Raw genomic sequence first — 17,923 nt, forward strand, 5'->3', positions numbered from 1 at the left:
AAGAGTAATGTGTTTCTCCTGCTAAAGTGCAGGGAGTAGTCTTGCTTGTCTAGAATCACACTGTGAGTCTGTGCATTTGGGAACCATTGTGACTGAAGCATTTGGGTACTTCATGTCTTTGCAGACACATAACTGCTTAAAAACCTATCCGGTTCTCAAATTTTTGTAGAATTAGAAACCAGTCATTGCTTATGTATTTGCATAATGAGTCAGGCTTCCACACTAAAGTGCAGTACTAAAATATGTGGAATGTGTGCAGTCACCTTACCTCTTCCAGACTAGTAAATGTGTTTTGGTAAAGTCCAAAGGATTGTGTTGCTTGTCTAGAATCACACTGTGAGTCTGGGTGCATTTGGGAACCATTGTGACAGAAGCATTTGGGTACTTCATGTTTTTGCAGACACATAACTGCTTAAAAACCTAAATTTAAACACAAATCGAAGGAGCGTCTGAGTATACAATGATATCAAATGATATGCAGTTTAAGGAGAATTAAAAAAAAGGGTCCATACAAGCTTCCTTCAAATTCTTTGTTCAGTTCTTTTATTGAGGTATTTCATTCCATTTGATGAAGATATCCACCTTGAGGATGTTCATAGAATATATACAAACATATATCGTACAGTCAACAATATTCCACAGACTACGCGTTTCGTCCCATCCGGGACATCATCAGGGCTGTAAATAAGAGAAAAAGTGGAAATTACAATCAAAGAACTATACAAAAAATTACTACACACCCATAATCAACTGAAATTCGGGAAGCCTGTCTATATACCATTCTACAGATACCAATAAATTGTAACCTGCCTATATAACAATCTATATATTACTAATTCCAAACAAAAAACATCTCAGCGGTGGACTGGGAATCCTCATCGCCATTTGGTACATATATTTGAATCTCCGAATATCCTATTAGTGAGCTATAAACATGCCAACCTAGAAATTATGCTCCACTCTTCACCCACATGATTCCTACTCCTTGATCTTAAAAGGTCTTCTCGCCTCTATTAACAATCCTAGTTGATGATATGCCAGGCGTTTTTTTTACCCTTCAGTTCATAAATCTTGTTTCCAGTGAGTAATAGTTGTACCTGTTATATATACAGAAGAAATTAACATTTAGTCCTCATGACCCCGATTTGTCGACAAAAGCATTCTCTGTCTTTATCCTAGACTCACCTATTTCAAAAATATTAGTCTTATTTGTCCTATTCTTTTCCAAAATAACTTCCGCCCATAAAAGAAAAACATATACTCCAGGTTCTTAATGTTTAAAGGAATTATCCTGTTATCTAAAAGAGAGGAATCATATTTTAGGATGCAATGTGATTTTTAAAGCCATAAGCTCAAGAACTCGTTAATATGGTAAACTTCTTCTCACCTAATTCAAGACTTGCACTCTTCCATTGGTCCAATTTCAGCTTACATCTAACCCAATGTGATTGATGCTGTCGCTTAGAATGTACCCAAAAAAAAGACACTGCTGAAATTCCCTTAGCTAGTTTCCATTAAAATTGGAGACGTTAGCTTTCAACTGATGCCCAAACACACATCAAATTTAGCGCATTTCTATAAATCCTGAATATTATCCACACTGCAACCACATCTCACCTCAGTCTAAAGTTCACTCCTATGAACTGAAATCTTTAAGTGTTGAATAATTACCGGTTAATCCCACTCCGCTGCCTCTTTAATAATCCTTAATCAGTTATGCCAGCAGTGGTAGCCTGAACATTTACCCAAAAAAACCCAATTATTTAGGTCTCATTTAACTAAAATCCCTTCATCTCATATTCATTCTCAAGCCTCATAATCTCACCTTATTTTTCATCCCGTCCATGTAGTACGTCCTCACTCCATGACAGCTAGGTTCGATAAATCCCGCCGTAACTTCCCCTCCGTGAACAGAGCTATTTAAGGTCTCTATTGGCCAATCACCTTGCGACCTTTCTCCGTCTCAATTGTATTCAATTACTCATCCCAGGTTTCCTCTCTGGTCCGCACTCCACTATGTTTATGGTAATACACGTCCTCGGTTTCCCGGAATACCAGAAACACTTCATCTCTTTCCTGTCTCATGTATTAACCAATCAAATAACTTTTCCCCCATTCTCTCGTACCGGAAAGACTCCAAACATTTCCTGTTTGGTCCGCATAGCCAATCCTTAAGCAACTTTTCTTGCCTGTCTGCGTGTAGTGCATTCAAGATTAGACTGTTTGAAACCCATTTCCACTCATATCTAAGAGTGGTGTTTCGTCCCATCGTAACAGTTCAAAACGTCCATATGTGTTAACCATAAAAAACACAACTCTTTTAGTGTCTAGAAAACAATAATACGACATTGTTGACTTCACCAAGTATATCCTGTATCTAAAAAACAAAACCATTGGTCATCACCGGCCTTTCTCAGCAATATGTAATCACGGTAAACAATCTAAAATTTCTACATCCACAAGTATGTTGACAATTAAGATAAGGTCTTTTATCAAATCAAAAAATAACAAATCCTTCCCTACTTGATAACAAATATCCCATATCCAAAAGACCCTCAGTATTGCAACTTATACCACTTATCCTAAACTTCTATTCACATTCATACACCTTTCTATGGAGGTCTTTACCTAATTCTAAAAAAGCTCACTCTACACTGCTCTGTACCACGAGGTGTGTATAAGAAAAACAACACCTCACTTAGTTATGTATTCATATGATCCATGCGCAAAATCCATTACACCAATTCAAATTTCCGTACACTTATACTTTGCAACTTAAGCAGGAGTAAGATAATAGATCACCTCCACAGGTTTTAATAGTTTGTTACCAGTAAAATTTATGAGGATGCAAATAACTTTCTATTCCCTTACAGATGATCTAGATCAGAGGTCTTCAAACTTTTGTAGGTTGAGCCCCCCCAGCTGATTTTTTTAGATGTTGGGCCCCCCCACCCCCTGACAGAAGCCACGCGCACATTCCGGGCATATTCAGCGAATAACATTCAATACAATAAGAGTGCTTAGTAAACTGCAGGTTTGTGAGTAGGTGGGTGTGGTGAAATGACAGAGGCTTATTACACAGCTCAAATGAATACATAATTCTTATTTATAAGTAGGGCTCCCGGTTTTCCATATTTACAGATTTTTACATATAAATACAGACGGAAAAGTATTTTTCCTTTGTCTGTATTTATATGTAAAAGCGGAAAAATACGAGTAAAAAAGTCAATTTTGCCGCGCTGCTGCCTTTGTTCAGAGTTGCCGTGCCCTGCTCAGATTCTGGGAATTCCTTTGCAGTGACGTACTGTGGACCTATTGGCTCAGGGTCTTCAAGTGACCCTGAGACAATCCCGGTTGTTTAGAAGAGTCAGTGTGGGCGTGCTAATACCTCTAGCCTTCCAGGGATCCAGGACTCCACCGCCGGAGTTAGCCTGCGCCAGCCCGCCACCATTTGCACTTTCAAGGCACCTGTATGTGCCCTATTATGTGGACAGATCGATAGCCTTAAATGCCGCTCCTGCCTCTCTCTCTCTCCCTCTGCAGCCTCGGGCTCCTGCCTTCCCGCCCCCACCCACGCAGCACCAGCTGTTTGCATCCCCGGTGTTCGTTTTGGTTTTTCTTGGGATTGCATTTTTAATCTTAAAAGATATGACTTTGTTACTTTTCTAAGACTAATAAAAATGCAATCACAAGAAAAACCAAAATGAACACCGGGGATGCAAACAGCTGGTGCTGCCTACGTGGGGTGGGGGAGGGAGGGCAGGAGCCCGAGGCTGCAGAGGGACAGAGAGAAGCAGCTTAGAGAGGCCAGTGATTAAGCCCCAGAATTTGGGGGGGGGGTACATTTCCTTACATAAAATCACACAAGTGATTAGGCAATCAAACATGATTCTTTGCCATATACACGTTTTACTTCATAATAATAATCTTGCATAATAAATATGAAATGTAAAATACATTTCTGTAATTTAGTTTGTTGTTGGAAATGGAACTTCCACAGCCTCTATGAAGTGAACAGAGAAAACACCATCAGCTCCAGACGGGTTTTAAAATATAAACAGGCATAACGATTACATTTGATGAACCGCATTGCAATACACGTGCACAGATTGGTTTATTTTCTGCTGAGTTCAAAAGTGCATATGTTTTACATTAACCTTTTTAGACTGGGGGAAGAAAGAGAGGAGTAATACATTGGTGACCTTTTTTTTCATTGCAATACAAAATCATGCTGTGTTTGAGAGTAACATTTTGAATGCCATCTGATGAATGTGCACAGCATGGAAGGTGCGATCTCATAGCAGAATTAAAGTGGCCCTTTCACCTCACATTGCTGGGTAGCACACAGTCATACCCATTGCATGCTATACTTGCCCACCTTCATTTTCTGTCTAAACTGACCTGCACATTGTTGATTTGGTAGAAGTGAGGACAAGCAGTCCCTCCCATAGCCACCAGTTGTTAGCAGGGTTCAGAGGAGCCGTTCCAGTGTCATCAGTAAATATTGAACGGGTTTTCAGTGGTCTTCATTTCATTAACAAACCAGAAAGAGCCTCAATGTCTGCTAAGTCTCTGGAAATGCACATGTGCTTGTACTACAATGGCAAAGTTTTCAGATGAATGTATTGTGTTGACCAATAACAACCCGGCGCTGGTGTGCATTGTCAATTTAAATAAATGCAGAAAAATACTAGATGTAGTGGCGTCTTTTGCGTGTGGCAAAAATAAATGTGGCTGAATACAGAAAAAATGCCCCCCAAAAAAATATGGATAAATACAGACGGAAATGGTCAAAAAATAAATACCATAAAACCGGGAGCCCTATTTATAAGCCTGCCTGTGTAATTTTAAAATAAACTTTCAGGGACATTTTAAGGATTTTGGGGCCTGTGGGCCAAATGTATTTTTGGGGCCCCTGTTCGGACCAGCTTTGATTTTATGATCAAGTCTCTGCTCTTTCATGCCTTCTTTGGTCAAATACTAAATGTGTGTACATCGGATATTCAGGGATAGTGATGTGTGTTTTCAGTATGTGACACAACAGCAGTTCACTAATATTACTGTAAATAATCTGTCACCACCTTCTATTTCTCATATGTGAGGTCATGTATTGATCTAAAATAAACTTTTTATATGGAAGTCGCATGACGCATAAACACATTTTGTCTGTAAAATGTATGTAATAGACTTTTACACATTAAAAATGAATGGTTGAAAAACGAGATTTACAACATTGTGTTTTAAAATGATTCAAGGTCATGAGGCAAGACTGTAGAATAGAGCTGGCACTTTCAGTCCCCCCCACCCAACCCCTTTATTTATTTATGCGTTTTTATATAGCGCAGACTTTACCAGAAGGGGACAGAGCGCTTCACAATAGGAACAGAACTGATACATGAGAGAACATTACAAGTGAACAAATTAAAAAAGCAAACGCTAAATTACATGAGGCAAAAGTGACAATCATGAGCAAACAAATACAAGAGAAAGTAAACTGAGCATTATGTCCCTGGAAACTTTGTCTCCGTTCTGGGAAGAGCTAACTCTCCCAGGAGGGGGTTAATTCACAGAGCTGACATGCTTCAGGTGCAGTGGGAGGCGCGGGGTCTCCTCTGCTAAAAACCAAAAGCGTGTCCCACTGCAGCTGAAGCTGTCAGCTCTGTGATTAACCCCCTCCTGGGAGAGTTAACATAACAAAAGAACGGGCACCTCCTGCGCTATCGATCTCCCCCCCCCTCCCCCTTCCACATACCGGAGTCCGAGTGCTTCAAGAAGACTTGCACGGACAGACAGACGAATGCAGGGCACATAGGTCAAAATGAAGTGGAGTGCGCGCCCCCCCTGGAAAGGTGTTGCGCCCCCCCTCCCCCCCCAGTGGGGCACGCCCCACAGATTGAAGAACACTGATCTAGATCCACGACTACAACTACTGTTTTACACTAACCCTTCAAATCACTTACAATGAACACGTTCCCTCAATCCTATAGTGTTTATATTTCAACACTTACTTCTCAAACTGTAGTTGTAGTGGTTCCTACGTTACAAAACCTGCATATTAAAATTCACTTTTTACTGTAGGAAATGATGTAACTCAGAATCGGTTTAAACCTAGTTTTACCGCTCTTCACCAGCTAATCCACCGTGCTTCTTGCTGTCTAATTTGAAGTTCCCAATCCCCACCTCTGACTCTATGTTCAATTCTCTGAATCCCATGAAACCCGAAATCCTTCAGTGTATCATGATTCTCTTTAATATGTTGAAAGATGGGGGATTTGGGATCACGATTCATTATTGCTCGTTTGTGCTCTTGAATCCTGATTTTTAAAGTTCTTTTTGTACTTCCGATGTATATTTTACTGCAGGCACAGATGATCACATAAATCACCCCAGTGCTGTTGCAATTTATTAATTCCCTGATCTAATAACATCTGTCAGTATTATAACGAAATTCCTTTGTCCGATTTATGCCCAAATTACAGATACTGCAGGACCCACAAACGTAAAAGCCCGTCAGCGGTGTAAGCATCCACCCAATCGTAATACTTTTTGGTGGCTCCATATAATTTCTTATTATCAAATTGCCTATTGTGGGGCTCCTTTTATAAACTACTTTGGGTTTATCCCCAATGCTAATGAGTAGACCTGGAACCCTTTAAGCATGTGCCAATTTTTGGTTAGACCCTTATAAATGTTGTCCCTCGGAGAATTATAGGTTGTCACGAATGCCAGTGATCTCTTTGTTTCGATTTAATCTTTGGTGCTAACGTGGTATCCCTTTGAATCTGACTTACTCTATTTGAGGCTTGATCTAAAGTATTTTTTTGGTAACCCCTATTTATTAATCTTCTTCTCAAATTGCTTAATTCTTCCCTGAAACAACTCCCTGTGCTGCATGTGCAGCACAAGCTCTGTTCTCCCTCTGCTGCACATGCCACACAAGCTGCGGTGTCCCTCTGCTGCACATGGAGCACAAGCGGCAGTGTCCCTCCTTCCCTCTGCTGCACGTGCAGCACAAGGTGCAGTGTCCCTCCGTCCTTCTGCTGCACGTGTAGCACAAGCTGCAGTGTCCCTCTGCTGTGCGTGTAACACAAGCTGCAGTGTCCCTCTGTCTGTTTGCTGCACGTGCAGCACAAGCTAGTGTCCCTCTGCTGCATGTGCAGCACAAGCTGCATTGTCCCTCTGTCCATCTGCCGCACGTGCAGCACCAGCTGCAGTGTCTCTCTGCTGCATGTGTAGCACAAGCTGCAGTGTCCCTCTGGTGCATGTGCAGCACAAGCTGCAGTGTCCCTCTGTTGCAGGTGCAGCACAAGCTGCAGTGTCCCTCTGTCCGTCTGCTGCACATGCAGCACAAGCTGCAGTGTCCCTCTGCTGCACTTGTAGCACAAGCTGCGGTGTCCCTCTGCTGCACTTGTAGCACAAGCTGCGGTGTCCCTCTGCTGCACGTGCAGCACAAGTTGCGGTGTCCCTCTGCTGTACGTGCCGCACAACCTGCAGTGTCCCTCTGCTGTATGTGCAGCACAAGCTGTAGTGTCCCTCTGCTGTATGTGCAGCACAAGCTGTAGTGTTCCTCTGCTGCATTTGTAGCACACGCTGCAGTGTCTGCCCCTCTGCTGATCGTGCAGCACAAGCTGCGGTGTCCCTCTGTCCGTCTGCCCCACGTGCAGCGTCCCTCTGCTGCACGTCCAGCACAAGCTGCAGTGTCCCTCTGCTGCATGTGCAGCACAAGCTGCAGTGTCCCTCTGCTGCATGTGCAGCACAAGCTGCAGTGTCCCTCTGTCCGTCTGCTGCATGTGCAGCGTAAACTGCAGTGTCCCTCTGTTGCACGTGCAGCACAAGCTGCAATGTCCCTCTGCTGCATGTGCAGCACACGCTGCAGTGTCCCTCTGTTGCACGTGCAGCACAGGCTGCAGTGTCCCTCTGTTGCACGTGCAACACAAGCTGCAGTGTCCCTCTGTTGCACGTGCAACACAAGCTGCAGTGTCCCTCTGTTGCACGTGCAACACAAGCTGCAGTGTCCCTCTGTTGCACGTGCAGCACAAGCTGCAGTGTCCCTCTGTTGCACGTGCAGCACAAGCTGCAGTGTCCCTCTGTTGCACGTGCAGCACAAGCTGCAGTGTCCCTCTGTTGCACGTGCAGCACAAGCTGCAGTGTCCCTCTGTTGCACGTGCAGCACAAGCTGCAGTGTCCCTCTGTCGGTCTGCTGCACGTGCAGCACAAGTTGGGGTGTCCCTCTGTCCCTCTGCTGTACGTGCCGCACAACCTGCAGTGTCTCTCTGCTGCATGTGCAGCACAAACACCGAAGGACAAATACCGAATACAATACAAACGCCAGTGTAAATAGAGTGGGAGAATAAAATGGTTACATGTGTTTTTGTTTTGGGAAGAGACTTCGGAAGGAGATAGTAAACAAGCACTCGCTATGACACAGACTATTCTCTGGTAGAGCAGTCCCACTTGGATGGCCTCAGCCGGACTTCCTGCTGGCGTAAAAGGTTTATCTTCTTTATAGGGCCATCTGTTTCGCCCCATAAAGAAGATAACAAACCTTTTACCACACACGTAAATCAAGGAAGGCAGTCCAAATGGGACGGCTCTAAAAGAGAAAAGAGTACGTCACTGGGACCTCTTTTCCAATGGCTGGCCACCGTTTAGCACGAACGGTGACGGCAGCCAATGGAAAAGAGGGTCGGGGCTTAACCTCGCTAGTGAAACGTATTCTAACTCATTAAATCTCACCAGCGAGACTGCGCATGTGCGCAGCCTACGTTAGCCGAGACCTAAAAAGGGAGACAAGAGACTGCCCTGTAATTACAATTGCAAATCTCACTGCTAGATGGGACAGGAAAATGAATGGGCTGACTATTGTTCAAAAGGCTAGAGGACTGGGCAGAGGATCATAATCTATTGATCCCAGTGCAGTATGGATTTAAAAGAGGTAGAGGGACCATTGATCAGTGTTTAAACCTAAGTCTGATAATGGCTAACTATTCGGTGGCCAAGAAGGGACATATTTACACAGCCTTTATAGACCTCTCTGCAGCTTTCTTCATTTACAATGCATGCATTTACAACGCAGTTTTTACATCGTAACATCCTTTACAACGCACTCCATTACATCGCATGACACTACATCGCATTTTTAGAAACTACCTTTACAACGCATTCCATTACATCGCATTATACCTTTACAACGCATACCATTACATTGCATTTCAGGTAAGTATTGGATAGTATAAGGGTAAAAATTACTATTCTAACTCCAGGGGGTGCAACAGTAGGGTAAGTGTTGGATAGTGTAGGGGTAAAAATTACTATTCTAACTCCAGGGGGTGCAACAGTAGGGTAGGTTTTGGATAGTGTAGGGGTACTCTGTGTTGTAATGGTATGCATTGTAATGGTAATGTAATGCCTGCGTTGTAGTGACATGCGATGTAGTGTCATGCGATGTAGTGTCATGCGATGTAGTGTCATGCGATGTAGTGTCATGCGATGTAAAGGATGTTGCGATGTAATGACTGCATTGTAAGTGTAGTGCGATGTAATGGTTGCGTTGTAAAGGATGTTTCCCCTCTCTTTCACAACAAGGTAATGAATGCTTACACTTATCTTGATGACCTTTTGACTCAGGAAAGATCCAACTCTCAATCTGTGAAATATACAAGGAAAATCTGCCAAGAGTTAGGTTAGAGAGATTTGGGTCCTGATCAACGCAAAGAAATACGTTCTGGTGCTATCACAATATCTGGATTATATTGGTGCCAACTTCAGAACAGATATGATGAAAGTTGAATGAAGTTACGCTGCCATTTAGAGCAAATTTGGAGAGTAGGAAAGTGCCCCTTTTGAAATGGTTACCATCCCACTTTTTGCCTGGTATCTGGTGCAATTTTGACTGAAAGCGTGCTGGGTTCCTGCTAACCAGGTCCCCTGCACTAGTGTTCTTTCCATAAACTGTACCACAATTGAAAACCCTTTGGGATCCCTTGTATGTCCCTTGTAAGTGGTACCTAGGTCACTAGACCTAAAGAGGGTCCACAGGGCTACAGCACGGATTTTGCCACTCGAAGGGACCCCTCACCAGGCTCATGCAAACTACCATTGCAGCCTGCGTGTCTTGGTGCTAAGATAACCGAAGAGTCGACATGGCACACATCCCTGGGTGCCATGCCTGTCAGCACTATATATACTAAAGGCAAGTCATCCCTAAGGCAGGACTTACAACCCTAAGGTAGGGTACACTATACCCATGTGAGGGCATATCTTCGAGAGTGGATATGTCATGGTAATATCTAAGTTCACCCTTAGATATTACCAGTAAACAGGGAAGCCATAACGAGTATATGGGTCGGACACTCGCCATTGCGAGTTCCCCAGCTATATGATGTCTTCACTGTACCCCAAGGCGTTTGGTACCAAATACCTTGTCTTAATAAACTCACACGGATGTCCGTGTTGGATTTATTATTAAATGCACACAAAGGGCTCTTAGAGGTGTCCCCTGAAACCTACTGACTACTAGTGTGTTGACTGATTGTGTGTTGACTGATTGGTCTCAACAGATTTCTGACCTCTTGAGGTGAGAGCCTTCGGGCTAAAGGACAGGAACAAAGCCTGCTTTGGGCGGAGATGCTCACATCTCCTCCAAGCAGGATGGACATTCAAGATTGGGAAGCTTCAAAGGCCCTGCCGCCTCGGTTATGCAACCCCAGGCCTCTCTAGAAAGTGGTGGTGCCCACCCCCTGTCCGGCCCCAGTTTTTGGTGGCAAGACAGGTGGGATAATTAATTAGATTAGGAGATGTGCCCACATTGAGCCAGCAACACCACTGGGGCTGGCCAGCTGATGTGGACCCCACGTTCAAGATTCCTCCATGACGCTTTGGCAGGAATTAGCCTTCTAGGGTCAGGGTTATGCCCACTTCCCACAGGAAGTGGTCATATAGAGGGTGGACACCCTAAAGGTAGGTAGCCCATTGGCTACTACCTGCCACTCCCCATAATGCCCCTAAATTAAGTATTTAGGTGGCACCCCTGAACCCAAGAACTCAGATTCGACGTACTAACAGAAGAAGGACGAAGAAGGGTTACTGCCTGGTGAGAACTGCATCAGAACTTTGGACTTAAGCATGACCTGTCGTCCTCATTTCTCTTTCGACAGATTGACTTGCCCTGCAAGCTGGGGAACTACCAAAGCCTTACTTCAACCAACAACGAACGTCTCCCTTGGAGTAGAGGAGCTACTCCTCAGAAGTCCGTAGGCACCGACAAGGAGTGTCCAGTCCACCGGATTGCAGCTTCCTGGTTCGACCAACACTGCAGTCGACCAGGAGGAGGTAATCGTGCTCTGAAAAGTCTGATCTGTCTCCCCATTGAGTCTGAAGACACATGGGCCAACCAAAGCTGTGCAGCACCACCCCCCAGGGTTCCCGGACACCCTGCACAAAACACCGACCGCGAGTGTCCAGCCCGACTTAGATAGTGGCCCAGCTGCTTTGATTTTGCCCCTACCAGCTGTTTGTCCTAGACTGTGAGGTGCATCTTTACGCACCCAGCCCAGGCGACCAAACATCTCTGCCCCGAGCTCCCCGACCTGGGTCCCGACAAACCAGCAGTGCACCCATGCTCCAAGACCCCTTGTGACATCAGCCCCCATTTTGGAGCCCTCAAATTTGCCCGCAAGTACCCCTGTGCAGCCTCTTTCAGGCACCCCCCTTGTCCGCAGCGCGCCAGCTACCAGCATCCTGCTCCCGTTAGAAGCCGGGCAGTTCCTGAAGAACTGCTTGCAGTACTTTGAACATTGGCCCACTACTACTCCGATCCTCGAAGGTGAACCCCATGAAACCGACTGTGCATACCTTTATTCATCTTTGACTTTTCCTCCAATCGAATTGCATTGTGAATAAAAGCGCACAGGTTTAAACGCTTTACTTATCTGTGCATATTTTTTAATCGAAAATTGGAATTACCTTGAAATTAAGTTCTTGAGTTTGAAACATACATAAAAAGATGTGTTATTTTTCTAAATTGGTCTCAGATTTATTCTTTGAGTGCGTTTCATTTATTGCCTCTGTGAGTACAACAAATGCTTAGCACTACCGTCTGCTAAGCCCAACTTCTTGCCCACACTACCACCAAAGAATATTATCTACTTTACCCTTCGTCAAACAATTGGGGACCACTGGACACTTTGCACAGTGTACTTCGTTTTGGTACACTATATAGAGACCTAGTTTCCTACATTGGTAGATCAGTGGTGGAGTCTACAACTTTGCGTTTGCTGATACCACAAGGTCAATAAGTGACTACATTATTAAATGCAAAAATTGACTTCAGTTCAATTTTATTTTTTTCAAATGGTCAGTTTTTTTTCCCTAAATTTCCCAAATTAGCTGTTAGGGCCTTGGTTAAGTCCCTGAAGTTTAAAACTGTTTATGATTGGCTCTTCCTCGAGGCACACCGCTCCTGCCCCTAAGACTAGACATGGGCCTCCCTTCCATTGCCGAGGAGCTAGAGTCAAAGCCATTGAGGTTCTGGAATAGGCTTTGGTCTACCAACGAACTCGTTCATTATAGGCAAGACCTCATTCATGTCATGAACTTGAACCAACGCGACAGGATTCCTTGGCTTGCCTTTGTAAAAAAAGAACTGCACTCCTTGAATTTGTCTGAGTTATGGGAGGTTCCTGAACAAGGCTGCCGAATGATTTCCCGCAAAAGACTGGTACAAACCCACAAGGAAAAAAAATTAACACTGCTTTTATCTGCACAAAATAGTGGCACTTTAACTGATCGTTTCCTGGAATCCAAAAATTCCTATGAATTTGAAAGTTTTATGGATTTTATTTTTCCCGTTTTAGCGAGAAAATTGTTTATACAGTGGAGGTTAGGCACTCTGCCCATCAAAACCTTCACTTGTAAATGGCTAAAGGGTAATGACAAAATTTGTCCAAGCTATAACTCTTTTGAGGAAGATGGTACCCACATCATGTTTGTCTGTCCTGCCTATAACAAACCCAGAAAATATTGGCTGGCGCCGCTTTGCAGAAATCTGGGATTTAGGAACTAGCTGCAAGCGTATAGACTGTTGAAAACCAGTACTTTGCCCCATATTGTGTTTGCGGTTGCAAAATTCCTAATGGTTATGTGGCAGATAAGGAAGAAAAAAAACCTCCAATGTGTGGACAATGCCATGAACTGTCTTTTAACCCCTTTTATGCCTGGACTTGTTGGGAAAACAATTGTATGAACTGTTTTGATTTTATTGTGTCTTGTATTGCATCTTTTATGGTCTAAATGACCGAAATAAAGAATTTTTGGATTGGATTGGTTTACGATTTAAACATTTACTATAGTTAGGACTAAGAACACTTGTATTAGGAGTTTTCTAGCTTCAAAAAGGTCCCAACGTTAGTGTGATAATGGATCTTGAAAGGTTTGTGGCTAAGGAGCTGTACCTTACCACTAATCTGCAGCTTACCTTTAAGCAGCTAAGGACCCTCTGCAAAGGTTAAAAAATAAAAACAGGCTCAAACCCTACCACTGTAATGCTTCAGAAGCTGTTGGCAGAGTATGAGCTGACCCATCCTACTGATGATGCCACTGACCCGGAGAACCAGGGCAGTGAGTGAGGAAGATAATTTGAATATACCTCAACTCAAAGTAGAGGAGACCATACCTCCACAACGACCCACTATGCCAAGGGTACCTGCCTCAAGTGAAGATGGTTCAAGTCGCTCAAGGTATAAGAAAAGACGGTTCTTCCAGATACTTTAAGGCCCAGAGGGGGGAGATAAACCAAGCGAAAAAGAAGACAGTACCTCTGTGCGGACCTATATTTCTTTTAACATGAAGTATATCCAAATAGTTTTTTAGAAAGATGCCAGTGAGAAATTGTAAAAGTATTATTCAAACATTGGATATTTATTTGACTATTTTTTCATTTTCAACATTTATCAAAAAGACATTTGTGCAAAAGTACAAAACGTTATCATTATACGAAACACATTTTTACATACAAATTTTAGTAATGGTCATCCTATCATTCAAAATATGCCCTCTAATAGCAGTTTATCTTAATGATCATACAACACAGACTCATACATCAGTCATACTAATTCGAGAAGATAAAAGATACAGATCTAACAACCTAAACACATAGACATAATGGTACAGGACATTGGACTAACACTAATGATGGCTCAAAGGTGTACTTAGTGTGGTACGCATGCGTACTTGAGTCATTAGTGTCAGTCCAATGTCCTGTACCATTATGTCTATGTGTTTAGGTTGTTAGATCTGTATCTTTTATCTTCTCGAATTAGTATGACTGATGTATGAGTCTGTGTTGTATGATCATTAAGATAAACTGCTATTAGAGGGCATATTTTGAATGATAGGATGACCATTACTAAAATTTGTATGTAAAAATGTGTTTCGTATAATAACGTTTTGTACTTTTGCACAAATGTCTTTTTGAAAAATGTTGAAAAATGTTGAAAATGAAAAAATAGTCAAATAAATATCCAATGTTTGAATAATACTTTTACAATTTCTCACTGGCATCTTTCTAAAAAACTATTTGGATATACTCCATGTTAAAAGAAATATAGGTCCGCACAGAGGTACTGTCTTCTTTTTCGTCAAGTCGCTCAAGGTACACTGAGGAACTCTCCTAAGAGGGGGCTGTCTGGGAAAAATTGGCCCAAAGAATAGTCTTAGAGGACAGGATAAAGACCATAGAAAGGGCAGATTGGGGTGTAGGATCCATAAATGGTCACCACAATATTATTCTTAGGGACAGAGAGGAAAGCTTTGACCCTGAAATCCCCAAAGGGATTGTTTAAAAGTATACAAAAGGTGATGACATCACAAAATGGTTTACAGCGTACGAGAGAGCCTGAAGTGGAAGGAAGGTCAGCCAGAAGTATTGGAGCTCTCTCCTTTGAGAACTATTCACTGGTAAGTGCAGGGATAGACTCCTGACAGGAATGCAAGCCGAGTCCTATGACCACATGAAGGGTATCCTGATTTAGGGCTTTGGACTTACTACAAAAGAATACAGGATCAGGGAGACTCGAAAAACCCAGAGTCAGTCCTGGGTAGATTTTGTAGACTTTTCAGAGAAGGCACTAAGGGCCATATGTAGGTAGTTAAATACTGGTCGGTAACGGCTGAAAATCGGTAATTATCCTGTTACCGACCGGTATTTAGCCTTTTCTAATGTAGGAGGCAGGTTTTAAGGAATCTGTAATTTACCGATTCCTTATTTTAAGGCATCGGTAAAATACCGAATCCTTATTTTAAGGAATCAGTAAATTACAAAAAAAAGCATCTGCTTGTCAAGATCTGCTTGTCAAGTTGACAAACAGATTTTTTTTGTAAAAGCGCCCATGCCTTGTCTAAAGAAAGGGGAGCGGCCTCCATGAATGTGAAAGCGTTGCATGTGCGCTAGTAAATGAACAAAAAATAATTAAATAAGCGCGGATGCTATACTTAAAGCGAACTGTGCTGCTAAAATAAATAAATAAATAAACAGCTGCTTTAGTTAAAGCGGACCACCATTAGTAAATAAAATAAAAGCTGGCGGCTTGCTGCGCTGTAGTGGGTAGTATAGGGGCAAATCAATGATCAAAATAGTGCTCACATCCAAGATAAAGCAGACCGTGTAACAAGACAAGTAAAAGGTCCAGTCATTATGGGGGGTAACAAATGCAGACAAGGCGGTACCAAGAAGGGACTAGCAAGCCTAATAATGACTCGGAAGCCAGCGTTTACAAAGGACAATGACACAAGCGTATTAAAAATATGGGCGGAGAGTGGGCAGGGCTTTAAAGCCATACGCAAATATTACCTTCCTCGCAGCAGCACATGGGCTGCCTAGGCTCAACCTAAAAAGGGTGTGTCCACAACTCTCTATTAGGTTCGCGAAATAGTGAACGTAGATGTTAAACAGTAAGGGGCTTAAAATGGATCCCTGCAGGACACCAGAAGACAAGGCTTGTGTTTGGGACTTCACGTTGGATGAAAAAACTTGGAACGTTTGGTTCTTTAAGAAAGAGATAAGCCACCCAAGGGCTGAATCTGTCATGCCTATTGACTCCAGCCTATGGACCAGGATCGAGTGGTACACTGTGTCAAAAAGCCACGCTCAAGTCCAGTAGGATAAGCGTGGTAATGCCTTCCTCATCCAGGTATTGTCTGAGTTGTTCTGTCACGCCCAGAAGGGCAGACTCAGCGCTGTGCCCAGCCCTGAAACCTGACTGGGAAGGGTGGAGAGGATAGTACGCTTCAACAAACAATAAGAGTTGAGCGTTGACATGCTTAACAGATAATAAGGAAATGGGGCAGAAGTGTGAAAGACAGTCAGGATTCAAATTAGCTTTTTTTAACAGAGGGAGGACTACAGCATGCTTCAATTTCTGTGGTACCAGCCCCTGTTTAAGAGATGAATTCAGAACCTCCATAATTGTCATTAGGCGAAGCGGGTCCAGCAGGCAAAGCTTGTCAGGAGGAAGAGTCCAGTGCAGAGTCAGATTTAATTGATCACAGGATACCAACAAAGGACAGCAGATCCAGAGGAGACCACTCACTTAAGTTACCAGCACATTCTGTTCTACATGCTAAGTAATTGGCCATTTTTGTTTGTCCAACAGGGAGATCATCATTAGAGTTAGCGGCTAAATGCAGTGAACCTTTGGCCAGCTGCGAGTGAATATTTTCCAGATTGTAAGTGAAGAAGAGAGCTAGTTCATCACATTGTTGTTGGGAAAGAGAAGGCTTGGACAGGATGTGATTGACATCCAACAGTTCTTTCACCACTTTAAAAAGGGCCTTCTGCCAATTCTGGGCCTTAGCAATTTTAACTGTATAGCATGAGGCACATGCAGATTTATAAGAAGCATGGTAGACTTTTAAGTGATTCTCTTTGTTCTGACTTAACATCTACAGCGTATGACTTCAGCCAGCATCTTTCCAACTCTTTGCAGTGTTTTTTTTTGGATCTAGGTGATTCAGAGAACAAGGGGGCAGGAGGATAGATACAAACCATGCTTTTAGCAGATTCAGGAAGAGTGGTGTCAATCGCCTCCTCCAACCAATGATGGATCATAGATTGATCCAAATCAAGATGTAAAATGGTGAGCTTAGTGCAGAGTCGTTGCCTATTAAGTGCTGCAATGTTCAGCTTGGACAAGTTCCTAGCTTTAACTTTCATGGAAGGCCGTGTGGTGGAAAAGAGAGAGAAGGCCACCCTAATCTTAAATGGTACAGCGAGATGGTCTGACCAACAAAGTCGCCAAGCTCTTGATATTTGAGAAAATGGAACCAAAAGGTGCCCTGTAACATGCGTAGATGAGGAGTTGTGCAGCGTCAACTCAAGGACACCCACATTCTCAATGAAGGATCTAGACCGAGTGTTATTCAATACTCCAAAATGAAGATTGAGGTTCCCAAGCAGAAAAAAATTACATGTTCGCAAGATATGGGGTGCCAAAATGTCAGGTTAAGAGCTGCACCATTTTCCAGGGTGCGATAAATCAGCACCCCAGAGAACGCAAATGTGGGAGTCAGAGGAAGTGTAAATGTCAAGGCTAACAATCAGGAATTTGTAGTTCATCAATTTTACAAGTATACTCATTTTTTAAAATAATAGCAATTCCTCCACCAAGCTTGTATTGGCTATCTATTTTAACCAGGGAGAAGTTGGCTGGCAAGGACGCAATAATATCAGACGATGAGCCTGCATGAAGCCAGGTCTCAGTAAGAAATAGTGTATCAGATTTGTAATCACAAAGAAAGTTGAATACATGTTGCTGTTGTTTAGGAAATGAACGACAATTTAGACAAAAAAATTGAAAAGTTTTAAAAGTGATCAGAAGACCATACCCCATGTAGGCCTTCAGGACCTGCATTATTTAGAGAACTAGGT

The 17,923-nt window shown here is 43.0% G+C and overlaps 1 protein-coding gene across 1 annotated transcript in view; it reads right to left on the reverse strand.

Annotated features, from left to right (window-relative positions):
* Positions 1 to 520: 520 nt before the first annotated feature.
* LOC147688648 (uncharacterized) overlaps positions 521 to 17,923 on the reverse strand; it is a 68,351-nt gene continuing 50,948 nt past the window's right edge. Inside the window, exon 4 of the mRNA XM_086939811.1 lies at positions 521 to 678. The gene's annotated coding sequence lies outside the window, so the exon portion shown is untranslated. The remainder of the gene's footprint in view (positions 679 to 17,923) is intronic.

This window comes from Lissotriton vulgaris, chromosome 10 (genome assembly GCF_964263255.1).
Source record: "Lissotriton vulgaris chromosome 10, aLisVul1.2, whole genome shotgun sequence".
NCBI classification, from domain to species: Eukaryota; Metazoa; Chordata; class Amphibia; order Caudata; family Salamandridae; genus Lissotriton; species Lissotriton vulgaris.